Below are 11,596 nucleotides of genomic sequence, written 5' to 3' on the forward strand. Positions count from 1 at the left end.
CCCAGGAGATGACATCACCCCTGCTGTGAAATAAATCAAGTACTTAGAACCTGGCCTGCTGCTCCACTACCTGATTACATTATTAACAGTAACAGAAAGGTAGCCGTGTTGGTCTGCCATAGTCAAAACAAAAATTTTTTTCCTTCCAGTAGCACCTTAAAGACCAACTAAGTTAGTTCTTGGTATGAGCTTTTGTGTGCATGCACACTTCTTCAGATACACAGTGTATCTGAAGAAGTGTGCATGCACACGAAAGCTCATACCAAGAACTAACTTAGTTGGTCTTTAAGGTGCTACTGGAAGGGGAAAAAAATTTTGTTTTGATTATTAACAGTAGTCATGCAGAATAAACATTCTTGTTTAAGCAGTAGTCTGATAGCTATAGTCAACCAGGAATTGCATGTAGGCAAATACATGGAATGCCAGAAAGGTGAGTAAGTGGACTGGCAGAAGAAGAATGAAGTGATTCATCATCCTCTGCCAACAGTGCTGAAACCATACAGCCTGCCAGATGACGAAAACTCCCTGTTCTGCACCATGCAGAGGCAGATGCAGCAGGTTACCGGAGGAGGGACAGAAACCCTCTGCCAGCTCCCAGCAGCTTTCTGAAAAAAATAAAATAAAATGGAAGGCTGGTAGCTTTTGTGGGCTAATTTCTCAGTTGCTTTTGAGAACACCAACCATGGTTTCCTTCTGGAGCAGCTATCCAAGTTAGGGGTGGGTGGCATCACTTTGCAGTGGTTCCTGTCCTACTTGGATGGTTGTTTGCAGAGGGTGTTGCTTGGGGGGTGTTCCTCAGCCCCATAGAGCCTTCATTGTGGGGTTCCTCGTGGTTCAGTTTTATCCCCTATGCAGTTTAACATCTACATGAAACCTGAGTGGGGTTATTGAGTTTTGGAGTACATTGTCAGATATATGCTGATGACATACAGCTCTGCTTCTCCATTACATCTGCAGGTGTGGCAATGGATGTGTTTGGACCGTTGTCTTGGTAATGGACTGGATGAGCGCCAATAAATTGAAGCTCAATCCAAGCAAGACTGAGACATTGTTAGTGGACAGTTCCCTTGACCAGATGGCTGGGTGTGTGGCCTGCTGTTGCTGGGGTTACAGTCCTTCGAAGGAGCAGGTACATAGCTTCAGGGTATTGAGGCTCAGATGGTGCGGACTGCATTCCATCAGCTTTGATTAGTGGTCCAGCTGCATTCCTACTTGGGCAGAGATAGCTTAAGTTCTGTCGTCTATGTAAACTCTAGGTTACATTGCTGCAATATGTTATACGTAGGGTACCTCTGAACATGGTTCAGCAACTTCAGCTAGTGCAGAATTCGGTGGCCAGGTTGCTCACTGGGGCAAGACGATTTGAGAATATTACACTAATCCTGGCCCAACTGCACTGGCTGCCAATTAACTTCCAGACCCAATTCAAAGTGACTAGTGGGGTGCCACAGGGTTCTGTCTTGGGCCCGGTCTTATTCAACATCTTTATCAATGACTTGGATGATGGACTCAAGGGCATCCTGATCAAATGACACCAAACTGGGAGGGGTGGCTAACACCCCAGAGGACAGGATCACACTTCAAAATGACCTTGACAGATTAGAGAACTGGGCCAAAACAAACAAGATGAATTTTAACAGGGAGAAATGTAAAGTATTGCACTTGGGCAAAAAAAAATGAGAGGCACAAATACAAGATGGGTGACACCTGGCTTGAGAGCAGTACATGTGAAAAGGATCTAGGAGTCTTGGTTGACCACAAACTTGACATGAGCCAACAGTGTGACGCGGCAGCTAAAAAAGCCAATGCAATTCTGGGCTGCATCAATAGGAGTATAGCATCTAGATCAAGGGAAGTAATAGTGCCACTGTATTCTGCTCTGGTCAGACCTCACCTGGAGTACTGTGTCCAGTTCTGGGCACCACAGTTCAAGAAGGACACTGACAAACTGGAACGTGTCCAGAGGAGGGCAACCAAAATGGTCAAAGGCCTGGAAGCGATGCCTTATGAGGAACGGCTAAGGGAGCTGGGCATGTTTAGCCTGGAGAAGAGGAGGTTAAGGGGTGATATGATAGCCATGTTCAAATATATAAAAGGATGTCACATAGAGGAGGGAGAAAGGTTGTTTTCTGCTGCTCCAGAGAAGCGGACACGGAGCAATGGTTCCAAACTACAAGAAAGAAGATTCCACCTAAACATTAGGAAGAACTTCCTGACAGTAAGAACTGTTTGACAGTGGAATTTGCTGCCAAGGAGTGTGGTGGAGTCTCCTTCTTTGGAGGTCTTCAAGCAGAGGCTTGACAGCCATATGTCAGGAGTGCTCTGATGGTGTTTCCTGCTTGGCAGGGGGTTGGACTCGATGGCCCTTGTGGTCTCTTCCAACTCTATGATTCTATGAAAGTGCTGGATTACACCTATAAAGCCTTAAATGGCTCAGGATTACAATACCTTAAGGACTGTCTCTCTCCATATGAACTGACCCAGACTCTGAGGCCCTTCTTCATGTGTCTCCTCCACGAGAAGTCCATACAGTGGCAACATGAAAACGGGTCCTTTTCTGCAGCAGCTTCCCATCTGTAGAATGCTCTCCCCAGGGAGGCTCACCTGGCACCTTCATAACATCTTCAGGTGCCAGGTGAAAACATTTCTCTATTACCAGGCCTTTGGCTGATTAACATTCTATGGCCTTTTAAATGTGTTTGTGGGAGGGGGCTTATTGGTTTGTTTTTGCTCCAATACGTATTTTGTGTTCTCATTTTGAATATTTATGTTGTGAACTGCCCTGCTGTCTTCAGTATACAAATTTAAGAAATAATAAAGTAATTATAATAAATAGACTGCTCTAAATGTAAGATCTGTTTGACAGTGGAACAGTCTCCCTCAGGAGCTTGTGGACTCTCCTTCCTTTAAGGTTTTTAAGCAGAGGTCGAATGGCCATCTGTCATGGATGCTTTAGCTGAGAGTCCTTCATTGCAGGAGGTTGGACTAGGCAACCATTGTAGTTCTATGATTGTACTGCAATTGCAGAATAATTTTAAAAAAGAACACAGGAAGATGGAGGCAGAGGCAGAAATATTAATGGCAAATTAAGTATTTTACCTAAAAGATTACCGTCACACTCGAAAGAGGGAAGGGACAAATAAATGCAGACACTGAGTTTGATTAAATGGAACAGAGAGACATACTGGGTAAAAAGGATGAAAACAGCAACAGCAGGGGGCAGACCCACAGGGGTGGTGCTGGAAGCCACAGAAGCAGATGAAAGCTGCAGTTCTTTCAGGCTGCTATTGCTTCCCTGTTTTAAGTTGCTTTCCTCCATTCAGTCAGCCACAAGGGAGCAACAGAGGCGGAGCACCGCATCCGTGCTGACGTCTCCTTCGGCAGGATGAGCCAGCACTATTGAGCCATTAATAATTGAGAAGACGGGAGCAACAGGGTGGGAGGGGGGAGGACCGCAGAAGCAGCTGCCTGCCTCGATGTCTTTGAAAAGGCCTCAAGGAGACGTCTGCCTCCATGCAACCAGTATGGAGACACAACCAATGGTGATGGTAAGAATGTGATTTATTTAAAGGAGAGCATCTTCAGCGTACGACAAAAACTGTACCAGGCACACCTCTGTGGAAAGGGGGTTCCACGCCACATAGAATGCCCTCTCCCAGGTCACCACCACCCAAGCTTCTGAGAACTGTGGAACCACTCACAAGAGGGTCGGTAGGGAAGGAGATTTTACTACAGACAGAAAACTACCCTATTTGTCCTTTTCGAAAGCTCAGGTTTCAATTGGTTGGGACAGTCTCTTTCCCAGGCCCTAACCAGTCCCTTTCCAGGCCCTTTCCCAAGGGGAATGCGAGAGAGTTGGCTAGGCTTGTGTCCTCATGCCATCAGCTCCTAGAAAACAAAGCATCAACAGACAAAGGAGTCTGCTTCTGTTTTATTGTTGTCTTTCGCATCTTTATCATAGGTAATTTTTAATTTTAAGCCACCATAGAGTTCCTTGGCAGAACATATATTCCAGTAAATATATGGAATATATATTGAGCATATAGTCCAATCAATCAATCAATCAATCTTTGTCTTATGCAATTTGGGATGCTGGAATGAGGTCCGTATCTCTTGCTGTTTCCCATGACAGAAAAATCAGACTCAATTATGTAACTTTGATAAATAAGACAAGTAGCATCCTATACCCTCTTACCTAGGAGTAAGTCTTGGCTGTGACTCCTGGAAGACCAGCTCCCTGCCTTGCAGGCTTTTTCCACCTGACCTAGGAGGGCAGGGCCTGAACTGACTCCAGCTACAAAAACAGGCTGCTGAACAGACCCTTGGGCTAGGGTATTGCTTAAAGTGCTTGTTGCTGTTACTTATCTTTCTGTATCTTTGTTTTTAGTTCTTATGATCTAATGTGGAAATTGTTGACTTGGTTGTGTACTTTCTGATGTGTTTTTTAATTATTTATTACTATTTTTGTTATGTCTGTAATTATTTAATTGAGCATGGTTTTAACTATGGAAGGGTGGCATACAAATAAAATGTATTTATGTATGTATGTATGTATGTATGCATGCATGCTTTGTGGCTGAACAGGGTTTTGTTGTTTTTTTAACCAGAACCTCCAGCAGGTGTCAAGTACTGTATCTACCTCCTCCTTGAATTAAAAGTACCATTCCTTCCTTCCCCCAGTGAATGGGGTGCAAAAGGAAGAGAGCTTGTGGTGTCAGAATCAATAACTGTGCTTGCAAGAACTCCTCTGCCAAGGCCACCATCACCCCTTAAGGTGTTGCACAATGCCCCCTCCCACCCTGCCTTAACCACTTTCCTTCAAAACTGCCAACTTTGGGAAATACCATGCAGTGCCCTTTTGCCCACCCTAGTCCTCTTCAAAGACACCCCGGTGCCGTCGAGAAAGGGGTGGGCGCAGCTGGAGTCTCTTGATGCATTTCAACTCTGCAGCTTCTTTGCTGCAGATTGGTCAGGAGGCCCGGGGCAGTAGTAGAGCAGCACTAAAAATAACTCATCAGGAGCTCCAGTGGAGCGTGCGAGAGAGAGAAAAGGCAACGGAGAAAGAAGGAATCACATGAGAGAGAAAGAGGTGACGGCAGAAAGCAGTCTGATGGTGGAGGGTACACATGCAATATTCTGGGTTAACTGGGGCATTAGCATAAAATGAATGCAAACATATAGATTGGGGAAAGGTACCATCTAAATTTATAACTTGTGCTAGGCATTCAACATCAAAAGCATCCAAAGAAAACCACATTTTACAACAAAGTAAGTTTGATGCACTCAAAATAATAACACCAGTTTGCTTTTTTGCTCAGTGGGCTGACTTCATAGCTACTTTAGGCTTCAGTATATTTTTTTCATAAAAGGTAACACAAACCATTCTTGATTTAATTCTCACTCTATAGCTATTTTTTGTGGGGAAGTGGTGATGAAGCCATAGGCAACTCATGAGCTGAGCTTCCCAGATGTCACAAAAGGACAGGACAAGTCAAGGTTTGACGTTTTATTGTGCTTTTATATTTTGCTGGAAGTCACCCAGAGTGGCTGGGTAAACCCAGCCAGATGGGCAGGGTATAAATAATAAAATTATTATTATTCAAATTATTAAACAGATAGTGCTCTGGCTTGAGCTGCCGATAGCCTACAACAGGGGCAAGGGACCTGCCAATGTTGGACTACAGTGCTCATCTTCCCTCACTATCGGCAAAGCTGGGTGGGGGCATTATGGGAGTTGAAGTCCAACAACATCTGAAAAGCCATATGTTCCGTCATTCATGGAGCATTAGAAGACAATGGAAGCCTAGGGCAGAAGTAGGCTAGGACCCGAGGCTGCAGCAGGATGTTTTAAACTTAAATGAAGGTTGAAATGTTTTTCTTTAAAATATAAAGCGTTATAGAAATGAAACTAATAATAATAATGAATCTGAAAATGAGCAAGGCAAAAGCAGCAAGATCTTTCATGCAACGCATGGCTTTCACCCTTCACAATCGAAACCTGGGCATATCTATGCACATTGCATAGTTCTACTGCAATCTTTAAAACGGTGGAAACGTCTTTGTTATGGCTAGGCCTTTTCCCAGCAGCAACTCAGTAAGACTCTGTTTCTGTATGTCTGCTAATGGGTGATATGTGGTAGAGGTCAACACACCACTCTCTCTACTAATGGTTGTACCATTTTTATTATCCTTTCAGCATCAGGTACAACATTATTTTTCAAGTGGGATCAGAGCCTTTTCTGGGGGGGGGGTTGTGTTGGTTGCATTTGTAGAGTTTCCAAATTTCATCAACCATATTGACAGTACACCTGAAAAGCAGCATATAAAAAGTTTAAAATGTAACCATTAGTAAATATACCTCCCGAGGTCTTTTCTGTTTTGGAGCGAAGTAGTGAAAGCCTTTTTATGTTCTCCCTAGCAGTCCCTCTTGCAAAGTTTTAAAACAAAGACACACTGATATCTGCAAGCAGAGGGCCTAACAGTTGCCCATCTTCTTCTTGACCTGGAGTTTATTGACTCAGCATTTTAAATAATTCAACTTGGTGAGCATCAGGCAGAGGAAGGATGCCGGAGTGCACTTGGGGATTTAGGATAATTTGTTCTAGAAAAGCAAGACTAAGAATAGAAATACTCCACTGGGAGTGGCTGTTGGCATTTCTGATTGTTTCATTTTTCAATCCAAACCCAAATGCCACAGCAGCCTCCATAAGTATACAACTACTGATGCCTATGATCTGCACTGCAATGTTGGTTTGTGCAATATAAAGTGGAGAGTACAACACAACCCTTTTCCACTATCTTGAGCATTGTGCGGCAGTGGAAGCCAGTAAGGGTTTAAGGGCTGGGGTAAGTAATCTTAGTATCCCCTCCCATAATAATAATAATAATAATAATAATAATAATAATAATAATAATATCTTTATTGTCATTGCCCCCTCTCAGGGACAACGAAATTACTCGACTGCTCCATAAAAACACTAATTAAAACAATACAGTATAGTACAGCAAGGAAGATTAGATGACTTTCAAAGTCCAGGCTTCCCATTCAGGGCTGAGATCGCTCTGGAGAAGAAGCTGTTCTTAAGACGGCTCGTTCTTGTCTTCATCGTCCTGTATCTCCGTCCCGACGGCAGGAGCTCGAAGAGACAGTGACCAGGATGCGATGGATCTTTTACTATGTCCAGTGCCTTCCTATGGCACCTTGTGGCATAAATCTGCTCTAAGGTGGAGAGTGGGCAGCCAACAATGCTCTCTGCTGCCTTAACAACTCTGCACAACCCCATCCTGTCCTGGGTAGTACAGCTTCCGTACCACACACATAAGCCATAAGTGAGCACGCTCTCAATGGCACAGTGATAGAAGGCAAGCAGCAGTTTCTGTGGAAGATGGTTTTTCCTTAGAATTCTCAAAAAGTACAGTCTCTGCTGCGCCTTCTTCACAAGCCCCCTTGTGTTGACACTCCAGGACAGATCCTCTTGTAATTCAATGCCCAAAAATCTGAACGTTGTTACCCTCTCCACACAGACCCCATCAATCAAAAGTGGCTGGATATTGCTCTTCTGTCTCCTGAAGTCCACCACAAGCTCCTTTGTCTTCCTTGTATTTATGAGCAAGTTGTTAGCTCTGCACCACTCTGTCAGCCGCTCCACCTCATCTCTATAGTGCGTTTCACCCTCCCTTTCAGGGATGAGCCCAATCACGGTTGTGTCATCTGCAAATTTGACAACCCTATTACTAGGGTGAGCAGCGACACAATCGTACGTGTAGAGAATATAAAGGAGCGGACTGAGTACGCATCCCTGTGGTGTTCCTATGTTAGTCTTAAGCATTTTAGAGGTATAAGGGCCCAACCGAACCCTCTGGGAGCGGTCTGACAAAAAGTCCAATATCCACCCACAAAGTGATAACGGAAGCCCCAGATCTTCCAGTTTAGACATCAGACGCTGTGGTAGAATGGTATTAAATGCCGAGCTGAAATCTAAAAAAAGCAGTCTGGCATAACCCCCCCGCTGCTCCAAATGTGCAGGGACGGCATGGAGGGCAATCGCCACAGCGTCCTCTGTCGATCTTTTCGTTTTATAAGCAAATTGGAATGTGTCCAGTCCCTCTGGTAGGCAGGCAATGACATGATTTCGTACCAGCTTTTCAAAGCACTTCATGATTATAGGTGTGAGTGCTACTGGACGAAAGTCATTCAGTTCTTCCGGGTTAGGTTTTTTTGCTATTGGAACGATAATAGAGGACTTTAGGCAGGATGGAACAATAGCCTGGGCTAGGGATCGATTTAAAATCCCAGTGAAAACTCCTGCTAGTTGATCTGCACAGTCTCTCAATACCCTTCCAGCTACCCCATCTGGCCCTGTGGCCTTCCTTGGGTTGATTCCCTTCAACACCTTCCTCATCTCTTCTTTTTCCACAGAGACTACTACATTCCTTTGTACTGATGATGGTGATGGTAGTGATGATGGCAAAGCCTTCCCAGGGGGTGGTGGTGGTGGTGGTAAAGCCTCAGCAGGTGTTGCTGCAGATGTTACTTCAAAACGGGCAAAAAAGGCATTCAAATCCTCTGCGAGGGATGCCCCTCCCTCGTCTGCCAGGGAATCCTTGGATTTATACCCTGTTAATTCTTGTACACCTTGCCACACCTGCCTGGTGTTGTTACTTTGTAGATGATTCTCCAGCCGCTGTCTATACGCCTCCTTTGCTACACGGATACCTCTCTTTAGATCCGCTCTAGCTAAGCTGTACAGCGACTTGTTTCCACTTCTGAAAGCAGTATTTCTTGCCTTTAGCAACCCCTGGACCTCCCTTGTCATCCAGGGCTTCCTGTTTGGGTAGATCTTTATCCGGCGCCTTTGTGTTACATTGTCAGTGCAGAACCTGATATAGTCCAACACTTGCTCAGTATGAGCTACTGGCTTACTTTGAGCAGTCAAATTCCTGCACCATTTCAAAAATACATACAAAACCATACAATCAAAAAAATATTTTTCCTCCATTAAAGCACCCCAGTGTCAGAAGAAGCTGCTTGTGTCAAGCTTCCTCATCTGTGCAATGAAGAAAGGTACGTGTATAGGATTGCGGTCTAACTGTGCAATCCAAGCCCAATATTTGCTGGGAAGAGCAAGCTTGGCACGAGCACATCTCAGGCTGCTCAAACTCTATTTTAAAGGCTTGTTTTCCCTGCGCTAGGCTCAGGCTGGCTTAAGCAGCAGTAACCCCACTCCTGAACAAAGTTTGGAATAGGGGTAACTTGCACCACCTTAAGTGCTGCTGGCTTCCTATATTTTTAGGACTTGTAGCCACTGTATGACTGACATAAGCCAAAATAAAACCAAATAAATAAATCCGAACCTTTCATCACATCCATATTTTGTGGCACGCTATCAATCAAATATTGCCAGCTATTAGGTTCCATGGCATGCAAAGCAATCAAAAACTGTCAGATATAATCCTGGCTGATGTGCCATCAGATATATTGATATATTAAAGCACTACTGCATGCTAAATACTGGACACAGCTCTGCTTAAGAATATAAGGGTAAAGGTCCATCTAGTCCAGCATTCTGTTCTCACAATGGCTAGGTGCCTATGGGAAGCAGGCCCTGGGTGCAACAGCCCTCTCCCACCTGTGATTCCTAACAACTTGCATTTAGAGGCTTAGTGCCTCCCAAGAGGACAGGTAAAACATCACCCTAGCCTCCTTGAATTTTTCTAATCCTCTTTTAAAGCCAGCCAAGTTGGTGACCATACCTCTTGTGGGAGTGAATTCCATACTTTAACTATGCACCATATAAATCAGTAATTTTGTCTGTCCTGAATCTCCCAATATTCAGCTTCATTAGTGGACGGCCCCATGTTCTAGTATTATGCAAGGGAAAGTAAACTTCCCTCTACTCACATTCTCCGCATCATGTATAAGGGATGTGGGTGGTGCTGTGGGTTAAACCACAGAGCCTAGGACTTGCTGATCAGAACATCGGCGGTTTGAATCCCCGTGACGGGGTGAGCTCCCGTTGCTCGGTCCCTGCTCCTGCCAACCTAGCAGTTCGAAAGCACGTCAAAGTGCAAGTAGATAAATAGGTACCGCTCCAGAAGGTAAATGGCGTTTCTGTGCGCTGCTCTGGTTCGCCAGAAGCGGCTTAGTCATGCTGGCTCCCTCGGCCAATAAAGCGAGATGAGCGGCGCAACCCCAGAGTCGGCCACGACTGGACCTAACGTTCAGGGGTCCCTTTACCTTTACCTATCCTGCTACCTCTTACATACTTTTTCTCTAAAAAAAGCAAGCTCCATACCATTCCACATAGGGGAGACTCCCCATCCCTACAACCTGTTTCTGAATCTTTTCCAACTATCCAATATCCTTTTTGAGGGGAGACTACGTTGCAAGGACAGCCCTGCTGCAACCAGCTGCTGCTTAGTTGCGTAAGGTTTTAGTCGTAAAAGTATTATTATGAAGCAGGCGTTTGTGTGCAGAGACACACCGAAATATTGGAAGGGCTGTGCGCTTCTGTGGGCTAATGCTGCTAACAATGCACATCCTAGTATTTAATACTTTTCATTCAAAAAAGTAACCCAACCAAAATCACACATCCTGGATTGAGAGGGCATCTGTGGCCTGTTGTCTCCGGGAGCGGAGGCTTTGGGCTGCATGCATCTCTTTGCAGCGCTTGGTCACGCAACACGACATGTGAATGTGCCAGCCCAAAAGTTGTCCCTCTCATGGCCAGCCTGGAAAACTGCACGCTTCAGCATTTCACAACGCCACCCCAGCAAGCACACATTGCACAACCATCACTTCCAATATAGTAAGCCCAGTGGTGGTTGCTGCTGTTGATTTGCCACCTGCTGGACAGTTTGAGAACATCAAAGCTCCTCTGCTTCTTTCCCCCACCGCTCTGCAACCATCACAAGGGATTCAAACTAGACATGGAAGATGGCGTTTTGTTTTTAAATGAAAAGCGCTTGCAAGAGGCTCCAGATATGAGTGGAAGGGAGAGGAAGAAAGGAAACGGAGTCTTTTCTGCTCTAGTCAAAGTATTTTCTCCAGGAGTGGGAAAGCAGCTGTGAGTCGTAGATTTTGAGTGGGAAAAAAGGCACAGGAGGAAGGCCTTAATAAGAACCTCTCTCCTCCCCCTGCAAGCCTTTCCTCCTCTCAAGGCTTCTCCTATGGCAAATTTTTACAAGTTCCTAAAATGGGTGTCCATTACAAACTTTACACCATCCTCAAACCAGCTTAAATATCACTGCTACCACTGGCAGAGGATCTTCCATAGGAAGTTTGGAAACACAGTTTGCAGCAAACAGTTGCCTTAGAACAACTTAATACTGTGGTCTCTAAAATGGAAAATGTCAATGCAAAAGATGTAATTCTCAGCACTACAGGCATAGAACTCACCATTTTGTTGGGGGGAGGGGGAGAAATCTGTAGTATTCAACATTGCATGACCCTTTATTTATGCTGTTATGTTCAGCCTTTAATTAGTGGTGGCCTACGTGCACAAACAAGGGACGCGGGTGGCGCTGTGGGTTAAAGCCTCAGCGCCTAGGACTTGCCGATCGAAAGGTCGGCAGTTCGAATCCCCGCGGCGGGGTG

The sequence above is a fragment of the Podarcis raffonei genome, chromosome 8, assembly GCF_027172205.1.
Source record: "Podarcis raffonei isolate rPodRaf1 chromosome 8, rPodRaf1.pri, whole genome shotgun sequence".
Lineage (NCBI taxonomy): Eukaryota > Metazoa > Chordata > Lepidosauria > Squamata > Lacertidae > Podarcis > Podarcis raffonei.